This window comes from Ictidomys tridecemlineatus, chromosome 12 (assembly GCF_052094955.1).
Source record: "Ictidomys tridecemlineatus isolate mIctTri1 chromosome 12, mIctTri1.hap1, whole genome shotgun sequence".
Lineage (NCBI taxonomy): Eukaryota > Metazoa > Chordata > Mammalia > Rodentia > Sciuridae > Ictidomys > Ictidomys tridecemlineatus.
The window spans coordinates 28593106-28594030 of record NC_135488.1 but is presented as its reverse complement, the minus strand read 5'-3'; the positions used below and the strand labels follow the sequence as shown (position 1 = coordinate 28594030).

At 31.8% G+C, this 925-nt stretch overlaps 1 non-coding gene across 1 annotated transcript; it reads left to right on the top strand.

Moving 5' to 3' along the window:
- Positions 1-290: 290 nt before the first annotated feature.
- On the top strand, positions 291-394 carry LOC144369642 (U6 spliceosomal RNA). Its single transcript, XR_013429428.1, has one exon. It is a non-coding gene; the product is annotated as a U6 spliceosomal RNA (small nuclear RNA).
- Positions 395-925: the final 531 nt, after the last annotated feature.

Genomic DNA, 925 nt, shown 5'->3' with positions numbered 1-925 from the left:
ATTAAATCATGAGCACTATTCTACATTTTTCTATATAGAACATCAGGACATATTAAATACCATTTTGGTACAACAAACCTGTCAAAACTATTAACTATGATTTCTCTTCTTAATTTCTGTTTCAACAGATGTATAACAAATTGGTTTGAAATGTTTATTTAATATCTAGGCATAGCAAGAAAATGTATTATGACTTCTCTGAGAAAAAGAATATTAACACTCATACCACTGACTATTTTCCCCATCCTCAAAATGATGACTTATATATGTTTTTATTAAAAGAAAATGTAGTGCTTACTTTGACAGCACTTATACTAAAATTAGAATGACATAAAAGATGAACATGGCCACAGTGCAAGGAGACACTCAAGTTCATGAAATGTCCCAGATATTTAAAAGGGCTGGAATATAGCTAGTAACAAAACACCCTAGGAAGGAATAGAGGGAGGGAAGGAAAAAAGGAAGAAAGGAAGGGAGGGAGGGAGAGAGGCAGAGAGGGAGAGAAGAAAGATTGCCTGCATTGCATCGTTTGAGTGATGTCCAGTCAAGCCAACTTAGTTAAATACCATTTGGTAGACTAATTTATTTTTCAATTGAAGTAGAAAAGGTGAGTTTCATGGCATTTCCCACTGCCCTTTCAAATATCATACACTTGGTAACTTACCATACAATTATTAATTTTTCATTTAAATTATACTAAAATAAAAACATTTTGATTGAATCAGGATGCAATATTTATGAAGGAAAGTGAGTTTAATCCAAAACATAGTTTGTAACAGTGTCTTTGAAAAAAATGTATACTATAGAGCCTCATGAATGCTTGAGTTAAGCAAAAATGGAATAAAAGCTTATATTGACATATTTCTTCTTTTTTTTAAGTTGCAGATGGACACAGTACCTTTATTTTTTTTATGCAGTGCTAAGG